A 9328-nucleotide genomic window follows, 5' to 3' on the forward strand; every position below is an offset into this window, starting at 1 on the left:
AGTGAAACCATCTAGGAGTCTCCCGATCCGGTTAAGCCACCCAGCCAACAACACCATGTGGAGCAGAGACAAGCCACCCCTGCAGAGCCCTGCCCACATTCCTGACCCACAGTACTGTAAGCATTAACATAGTTATTTTAAGTCACTAAACTATTGATTGTCAGCCAGTAACAGATAACTGAAACATGGATACTGCAGGAGAGAAAAGGCAATATCTTTTCCTCACCCATTGCAAGGTTCATGGCTGACACCCTGGAACAAAAGACAGATTAACAAAGGAAACACTTAAAACTTATATTTAACCAAAGTTTTACATGACATGGAACCCTTCAAAAATCATGACCCAAAGACCCAGGGAAAACTGTATTTTTATGGTAAGTCTGATGAAAGAAGTGGATAGTTGTGGAGAAATATGACTGGACAAAGGAGAGTATGACTTAATGGTAATAAACAGGAATTGTGGGGAAGAACTTAGCAAGGCCTGTTTGTTCAGATTCTTCTTTATGTCTTCCTTTATTTCCTTTAGATACAGAGGAGGACACCTGTGTCATGATGTCTTATGGCCTACTTTCAGGGGAGGTAGGTCAGATAATTATTTTATGGCTGGCTGTCTTGCAGAACGGTGGGAGAGCTGAGAGAATGACCTTGCTTCTGTGGTTTTCTCAATTTCTAGGGTCTCACACTTTGAACCCCAACAGTATTTATATGTGTTCACATTTTTGTTACTGTAAATGACAGTGATGAACATCCTTGTCCTGAATTTCCTGTCCATCAAGAGACTCTATATTGTTGAACTTGTTTAAATCTGGAAACTAAGTAAGAAGTCATGTCTGTCCAGTTTGGTGCTCATATCAAGTTCCTGGTTCCTTTCACATACAGGAAGTAATATTTTCATAGGCTGCAATCTATTTAATTCCTGCAGACACTGTGGTCAATTAGCCTCCACTAAAGTTCCTTGCTAGTCAAAACAATCTGGTTACCATTTTGTCCCTATTGTCCATTATAGTAAACGCATCAACCTGTCTCTTGTAATTAATCATTGCCAGTTGGCCTTTATCATTCTGGGATCCCACTGAAATCAAGGGGCCAATTTCAATGATGGTATCTTCTACCATCACTCCAACCTACAGGAGACAGCCATTGCAGAACTTTGTAAAGAAACTGATAGCACCTCATTAATGTATTTCTCAATGCCTTAGTGGAGGGCGTGACCTCTGAGCTCTCTCAGAAGACACAGTCGGGGTGGGGTGGATGTGCAGACCACAGATTATATATCCATTCCAACATTCCAATTTTTCTAAGTCTTTGGATCCCTCCTTTTACATTAATACAGGAAAATTTTGGCATCTTAACCTCATTGAATGTAGGTTATAGCTGGATTCAAGTTTCAATCATCAAAGAAAACTGTTAGATACACTTCTAGCTGCAAGACTCTCTAGAAACTGATATGATGACTCATATTGATACATTTGGTTTAGTCCAGTGCTTTATATTCCATCCTCTAGGGTCTAATAACCTTAAAATCCAACACTACTTCAGTTTGGATTTTTAGTGACTGAAGTCACTAAACAGCAACATTTTGCAACTATTTTGAAATCTAAACTATTTCTTTCCATTTCAGACTTTGTACCTGTCCCCCTGGAGCAAACTGAGATCTGATTTTAGTTATAGCTCTAGAAGTGATGAGAAGTGGTTTTGGTGGGTCTTGAGATTATTATAGGGTCTTCATACAAGTCTCCTCAGACACAGGAAGGCAGACTGCTCCAAGATTCTCAGCTTTTCCCGAGTTCAACTAATTCCGAGGCTCAGAGTCCTTCTTCCTACCAATCAATGCTCTAACTTTCACGTATGAGATTTTTGAGTGTATGAATTCAATTTAGGTTGTAATTCTGCAACCCACAGAACTGAATTTTGGGTCAAGGTCAGCTATGAAACTATAAGAAATAACTGATTATTTTAGGGCCACCATAGACACTCCCTGATTCTCTGTGCCTTGAGCTGTGTTAAATACCTAAGCGTGTCACTTTCTGTAGGCTTTCCAGTGCACTCAGAAGCATCACTGCTACTGTAACAGTCGTGGAGTCAGCAGGTTTCAGAGGGCACTTCCTCACAGTCAGCTTCAGGTGACTAAGTATGACGCTGCAGCACACCAAGGATTTCTAATACCCAATTTCCCCATCACTACTGTGTTCAAAGCTAAGGACATGGCCAAACCAAGCACAGAATTCCATTTAGAGGGGCCGTTTCCTGGGACCACTTCTGGTTCCAAATATCATATCAGTCAGAGTCCATTAGTAAAACAGAATAATACAGTGTTATATATTTTACCAGAAAGAATTTTTTTTTTCGAGATGGAGTTTCACTCTTGTTGCCCAGGCTGGAGTGCAATGGCGCAATCTCGGTTCACTGCAACCTCTGCCTCCTGGGTTCAAGGATTCTCCTGCCTCAGCCTCTCAAGTAGCTGGAATTACAAGCATGCACCACCATGCCTGGCTAATTTTTTTGCATTTTTAGTAGAGACAGGGTTTCACCATGTGGGTCAGGCTGATCTCAAACTCCTGGCCTCAAGTGATCCACCCACTTCAGTCTCCCAAAGTGCTGGGATTACAGGCATGAGCCACCGTGCCTGGCCACCAGAAAGAATTTAAGGAATATAAGGAATTGGTTAAATGAATGTTTAAAAACTAAGATGAAAAGATGATACAACACTGAAGTAACACAGAGATAACCGCTGAAAGCAGTTACAATCCCTGGAACTGGAGAAACCAGGCAAAGAAATTTGGGGTTATCAGAATTTAGATTTTTAGAGAAAGGGACTTACAGAATTGAGACCTAGACCTCTAAGGACAGAACACCATCCCCGTGCTGCTAGTACCTCTGAGGGTTGCTCTGAGCATGTGTCAAAAAGAGTCAGGGACTGGAACCAACTGCCATTACCTGGAGTGAAGACAGTGTCGGGCAACACTGCCAGGGACAATGGAGCAGAGAAGAATCTTCTCTCCTGCTCTTGCCTTCAACCTCCCTCTAGTGGCCCATATTGGTATATCTACAGGCTAGCCAAGTAGTTTGCAGAGTCCTAGTCCCAGCATCACAGAGCAAATATAGAAGCATGGGATTAGAGCTGAAAGGCCATAGGGGAATAAGCCAAAAGGTATGTCTCTGTGCATATGCATATCATGTGCACGCACACACACAAACATCTTGGTACACAGCATTCTGGCATTAAAAATAATTTTTTTCGCTAAGCAAGGTGGCTCACGCCTGTAATCCCAGTACTTTGGGAGGCCGAGGTGGGGGGATCACCTGAGGTCAGGAGTTCAAGACCAGCCTGGCCAACATCGTGAAACCCCGTCTCTATTAAAAACACAAAAATTAGCCAGGCACGGTGGGTGCCTGTAATCCCAACTACTTGGAAGGCTGAGGCAGGATAATCGCTTGTTCCCAGGAAGTAGAGGTTGCAGTGAGCCGAGATAGTGTCACTGCACTCCAGCCTGGGTGAGGAAAGTGAAGCTCTGTCTCAAAAAAAATAAAATAAATAAAATAAGTAAATAAATAAAAATAATAAATAATTTTTTCTCATTACAACAATACTTCTTTTTTTAATATAAAAAAATAAGCTCATAGAAGAAAAAAAAATCTATCCTACTGCCAGAAAAACAACCATTCATTTATATCCTCCCAGACCTTTTCCTCAACATGTGGATATGCATTTTTTTTCAAGGAATGGCATACAGTTTTCTGAACTGCTTAAAAAAAAATCTTAATGTATCATTAATAATTGCTCACATGAATACATATTTATTTACAACAGTGGGTTTTAAACTGTTCTAGGAAATATCTTGGGCAAGTACCTCAGGAAATGGCCCCTCAAAATTGCCTTAATGGGAGGGCCTTGCATTCCCCCATACATCCTTAACCACTGCAATCTTGCTTTTATATATTTGTTTTACATAGTAGGTTTCTATGTAAGATTTTGTGGGGAATAAAAAATTCCACTGCCAAAATATTAGGAAGTAATCGAATTATTGTGAGGATACAATGTCACTTTCCTTTTTCATGATTACAACACAGAATAACTTTGCACCTAAATTTTTGTGTGAAGCCCTAGTAACACTAGACACTGTGCTTTTTACTCTTTGTCTATTTGATAGAAGCTAAAAATTATTTTAATTTGTATTTTGTGAATTACTAATGAGATGGCCAACATTTTACATTTAATGGTCATTTGTATCTGTTACAGCCTTTTTTTTTTTTTTTTTTTTTTTTTTTTTTGCAGTCTAGAGATTTGTTTACAGTATGGCCCTAAAACCTTACTTCTAATGTACATAGCCTGTGCTTTTTCCATGTCCCCTGATTCAAGGAAGCTCGGATTTCAACATCCATTGCTCATCCAGAACACCATCTCCCTGCTCTCCTCCACTCTTGGTAATGATCTCAAGTCCTCCTCCACTGAGAACACAGAAGCTGCCCATCACTCCATTCCAAATAGATCCCTATCTATACTATTTGTATTTTTCTTCCTGGCTCACAAAATAAAAGGTTTTGATATTTAAGTTAACTCCTTTACTTCAGCACTTGATTTCATCCCTGCTTGTCTCTTCTGGTTTCAAGAATGGTATCTGGCAAACAACTGATGCTCAGAAACTTTGTTGAATGAGTAATGGGTCTTTCTCCATCCATTTTCTCCTTTTTGTAATATCCAGCTTCTTTCACACTTTGAATTCTTCCCTTTAGCCTATATATATGTTTGATCAAGTCATTTTCCATCCATGATGGTCAGCTTTATGTGTCAACTTGGCTAGGCTGTAGTACCCAGTTATTCAATCAAATATTAACTTAGGTGCTACTGTGAAGGTATTCTGTAGAAGTGATTAATGTCTACAGTCAGTTGACTTTACTAGAGGGGATTATTCTGGGTAATGTGCGTGAGCCTGATCCAATCAGTTGAAAGGCCTAAGGAATAGGACTTAGGTTTTCCTGAAGATGTGAAGAAAGAAGAAATTCCACCTGTGGACTTCCTCTTCAGCTCCTGCCTGAGAGTTTCCAGCCTTACGAATTTCACACTTTCCTATCTGACCCCTACAATGGTATAAGTCAATTTCTTTCTGTAAATCCCTTTATATATATCCCACTGTTTCTCTTTGGTTGGTGGAATCCTGACTGGTACACTATCCTTAAAATCAGAACAAAACAAAACAATACTATTTTTGATCCTGCATCTCTCTGTCACCAATAAACTTTGTTTTCCCTTCTATCTAAGCTACTAAAAATATTGTCCTATATTCACTGTCTCTACTTCATCCCTTTGCAATCACTTTGGAGCTATAGTCCCATTTATTCAACTGGTGAACTGCACATTTTCTCATGGATAGCCATGGGCAATCTCAAACTCAGTACATCAAAAGTCATCTTATCACCCTTGCCACCTACCTAAATCTATTCTTCTTCTGAATGTCATACTTCAAACTTAAGGTGAAAACCTGGAAGTCATTTGTATTAGTCCATTCTCACATTATTATAAAGAACTACCTGAGATTGGGTAATTTATAAATAAAAGAAGTTTAATTGACTCACAGTTCTGCAGGCTGTACAGGAAGCACAACTGGGGAACCCTCAGGAAACTTACAATCATGGAGGAAGGTAAAGGGGAAGCAGGCACATCTTACATGGCCAGAGAAGGAGAGAGAGAGAGCAAAGGGGGAGGTGCTACACACTTTTAAACAACCAGATGTCATGAGAACTTACTATCATGAGAACAGCAAGGGGAATTTCTGCCCCCACTATCCAATTGCATCCCACAAGGCCCCTCCTCCAACATCGGGGGTTACAATTCAACATGAGATTTGGGTAGGGACACAGACCCAAACCATATCATCATTCTAGACATGCAAATACGTAAATAGGTTGAGCATCTTTAATCTGAAAATCCAAAATCTGAAGTGCTCCAAAATGCCAGACTTTTTGAGTACTTGACATGACGATACAAGTTACCCTGAACACATTAATTTTCACTGCATTAATGGTATATCATTTTTCTTACTATTAAGCACATATGTGTGAATAAGTAGAAGAAAATGATTACTTAACAGTAGCATATAAATTCAGAGTCAGGAATGATGTTGACACCAAACAACCACAAATTGTCCACATGGGTAATTAAGATGTACACAAACTTTGTTTCATTTACAAAATTATTAAAAATATTACATGACACTTTCTTCAGGCCGCGTGTTTAACGTGTGTATGAAACACAAATAAATTTCATGTTGGTACTTGGGTCCCATACCCAAGCTATCTCATGTATATTTGCAAATAGTCCAAAATCTTAAAAAATTGGAAATCTGAAACAATTTTGGTCCCAAGCATTTCAGATAAGGGATACTCTCAACCCATGCTAGACATCTAAATACTGTCTATATCCAGTAGAAATGCTTGAAGGTTTGGGCCTTCATTGTTTTTGGCCTTAGCTTTTGTAATAGAACAGATGGGCCTTACTTCCAACATCTTCCCTCCCAAATTTGTTCTTCAGAGTGCTCTTCTGAGGCAAGGTGACAAAAACTGCTCTGCCTAAGACTCAGTGAGTGACTCCTTTATCACCTATAGCAAGGGCATGTCAACCTAGATTACCATCACAAAGACCTTTTAGAAACAGCCCTACTCAGAACTAATGAGTAAGAATTTCCAAAGTGGGACCTGAAAATCTCTACTTTTAAAAGTTATCCAGGCAATTTTGATAATCATTTGGGTTTCTGAACTACTGGTCTTCAGGTAAAAATCCAAATTCTTCCCATGATCTGACACCAGTATTTCCAGCTCCATCCCTCAGCACAAATCATGTCCCAGCAGTACCAATTCAGGACTAGTGATTCTTCAAACCCATGCTGCTTAACGTCTCTCTGTAGGAATATCGTTCTTCCCTTAACTGCCTGGGGACTTCTTATTCATCCTTCAGAAGACTCTATTCAAGCATCATCTAACCTCATATCCAGCCAGTAAATATCTACTGAGGCCCTACTACATGCCAGGCTCTGAACTAAGCATTGAGATAGAAAGACCAGTTAGCTATGTCAGTGGTAGTTCTCGCTTTCAGTAGGTTCATATGCCACTGGAGAAACAGACATGAAAGTAAACAAAGAAATATAATACAGCAAGGTAAATTATGTGAGAGAGGCTCTGGTAGTCTGAATAAAGATCCCTCCACCTTACACCCAAAGATGTTCACATTCTAATTTCCATAATCTGTAACTATGTTACCTTGCACTGAGAAGGGATTTCTAGATACATAACCAGACTGCTTGAGATTTCAGCACCCCAGCATTTTTGTGTGTGTGTGACTGAAATAATAAAAAGTTTGATCAGGCCCTTCCTTGCCTGTACATGTTAACCACCCGCTTTTTGCCCAGTATTCCTTGTTCCCACAATGTAATTATAAACTGTTGATGTACTGTTTCTTTGTGAAGCAGAAGGAGATAACTTCAGGGTCATAAGAATAGTTTGCAGAAGGAATGAATTCCTTAAAGGACATTGCAACCAGCTGCCATGTACATACGGCTGCACAAGGTATTATCTGAAACGGAAGAAACACAGACTTTTCCCCTGGATTCCTTGAAACTCCCTCTCCATTACTCTCTAGCTTCATAAAAACTCCCCGCTTCTTTTTTGGTATTGTGGATCTGAGAGATCTTGCTCTCTTGCCCTCTCGCTTTGGTCCAATAGAATAAATACTTCTCTCTCTCCAAGCACCAGTATCTCAGTATTTGGCATCAGCTGCCCATCTGGGACATGAGCCTGAATTTGGAGTTCTAAAACAGATGTGATTAAGTTAAATATTCTGAGATGGAGTGACTATCCTGATTATCTTGATGGGCTCAATGTAATCACAGGGGTGTTTTTAAGAGGGAGGCAGGCAGGAGGGTGAGAGAGAGGAAGAGGAGGAGACTGAAAAATGTCATGCTGACAATGAAGATGGAGGATAGTGAAATAAGCCAAGGAATGAAGGCAGCCTCTAGAAGCTGGAAAAGGAAAGGAAATGAATTCTTCCCTAGAGATTCTGGAAAGAACCAGCCCTGTCAACTTCAGTCCAGTGAAATTAATTTTGGACTTCTGACCTCCGGAAATGAAAAATAACTTCTACTTATTTCAAGTCATTAAGTTTGTGGTAATTTGTTAAAGCATCAGTAGAAAACGAATACATAAGCCAACATAGAGCACTGTGGTAATACATTAAAGGGGCCTCTATATCAAATTATGGAGTGAGAATGGGGTGTTTAGGAAGAATTACCCAAAGTGAAGACCCCAAAGCTGAGGAAGGGAGATTGTTTCCGAGGATGACCCAGGTAGAGTAAGGAGATGTGTAAATGCGCACAGAAAGAGCATGGAAAGTGTTTCAATAAAGTAAGACTGTTTGCATGAAATAGTAGTAATAACATCAACAATATTAACTATGGTACATGGTTATTGTTTGTATGCCAGAAGTGCCTTGGCATTTTACAAGTCTGTGAGATTGATACTATTATTATCATCTTCATTTTACCCACAGGGATACTAAGGTCTGGAGGAGGAGGTAAGTAAATTTCCTGAGATCACCGAGCTAGTAAACAGCAAAGCTAGAACTAGAACCTTGGCAGTCTGTTTCTAAAACACTGTTTTTCTAATACGTTACTGTGGGAGTCTTAAGAACTTAAGGGGGCATTAGCAAGGCTGAGGATAAATGAATTATTAGAAAGATATTAATGAGGTAAGGATCACTAGAGCTTGGAATATGATCTTGTCTTGGAGACTGACAAAAGTGGGAATGACAGACAGGTGTCTTCCAAGTTTCTTTGATGTGATCTCGGTTTTGCTGTGGGTCAAGACATAAAGGAGCCTTCCTTTACCACTCAAAGCAAATCACTTGTTCTTGGCTAAAAATTCCACACCTTGCATAAACCTCTTTATTTCATTTCTTCCTTTTTCCCCTAATGTCTGAGGCAGAGTTGGGGGTAAAAGCACCAACTCACCTCTGGGCCTCATTTTCCATATTTGTAAAATGCCTGGAAGTATTTAATAGTTCCAAACTTGGTTGTGCTTCCGAATCCCCTGCGTGAAGTTTAAACAAAATGCAGATTCCTCACCCCATTCTCAGAGATTCTGTTGGTTAGTATTGGGATGGCGCTTTTTTTCTCCCATGATTCTACGCGGCCACGTGTCGGTAACCAATGTACAGATTACGGGGTCCTTCCCAGTCCCACGCGTTTACTCCGTGAAGGCCGCCTCCCGCCCGGCTCCTGGCCCCGCCCGAGCCCCGCCCCCTGCTCCCTTCATCCTGGACTAGGTCCCATCGCCCCAC

The 9328-nt window shown here is 40.3% G+C and overlaps 1 long non-coding RNA gene across 3 annotated transcripts in view; it reads right to left on the minus strand.

Annotated features, from left to right (window-relative positions):
* The window catches only part of LOC126947796 (uncharacterized), a 105071-nt gene that overhangs the window by 95665 nt on the left and 78 nt on the right, over positions 1-9328 (minus strand). The window lies entirely within an intron of this gene.

Source organism: Macaca thibetana, chromosome 2, assembly GCF_024542745.1.
Source record: "Macaca thibetana thibetana isolate TM-01 chromosome 2, ASM2454274v1, whole genome shotgun sequence".
NCBI lineage: Eukaryota > Metazoa > Chordata > Mammalia > Primates > Cercopithecidae > Macaca > Macaca thibetana.